This window comes from Octodon degus, unplaced genomic scaffold (assembly GCF_000260255.1).
Source record: "Octodon degus isolate 3935 unplaced genomic scaffold, OctDeg1.0 scaffold00025, whole genome shotgun sequence".
Classification (NCBI taxonomy): domain Eukaryota; kingdom Metazoa; phylum Chordata; class Mammalia; order Rodentia; family Octodontidae; genus Octodon; species Octodon degus.
In genome coordinates, this window is record NW_004524601.1 from 744,874 (window position 1) to 745,321 (window position 448).

Here is a 448-nt window from a genome sequence, read left to right on the forward strand (position 1 = left end):
AAAAAAAAAAAAAAAAAAAGAGATATCTGCTAATAGACCTACAAAAAGTTCTAACTCATCTTTTTCATAATTATCCGGTTGTGGTTATTTGACTTGTTTCTTTGGCTTTGTCTCCTCCAGACTCAAAGCTGTAAATCTACCCAAGAGAAAAATGCCTGTCATCTATCAGGCCTTTAGATAGAACCTCTGAAGAATATATCTGACTACCGCTCAACAACTACGACCCATTTCAGCATGAAGAAACCAGAGTGGTCTTCGCCCATATTTCTGTTCACGGCAGTTCAGGTTACTTCTTCAGGGGGTGAATACTGCAGGCAGCTGAATTAGATAAAAATATTATAGGCAGTAAGACAGGGCCAGGCCTTCGAAGGAGACAGCACGTGAGACAACATGCCTTACAATTGTGGGAGGGGCGGATGCTCCTGCTGTGAACCAGACCTACCTAAAG

General features: G+C 41.7%; 1 protein-coding gene across 5 annotated transcripts in view; it reads right to left on the reverse strand.

Moving 5' to 3' along the window:
• The window catches only part of Bzw1 (basic leucine zipper and W2 domains 1), a 24,643-nt gene that overhangs the window by 22,151 nt on the left and 2,044 nt on the right, over positions 1–448 (reverse strand). Inside the window, exon 1 of one of the 5 annotated variants that reach the window (XM_023712323.1) lies at positions 56–68. The exons of the other annotated variants lie outside the window; for them this stretch is intronic. The gene's annotated coding sequence lies outside the window, so the exon portion shown is untranslated. Of the gene's footprint in view, positions 1–55; positions 69–448 lie in introns of those variants that run through there. 5 annotated transcript variants of the gene reach the window in all.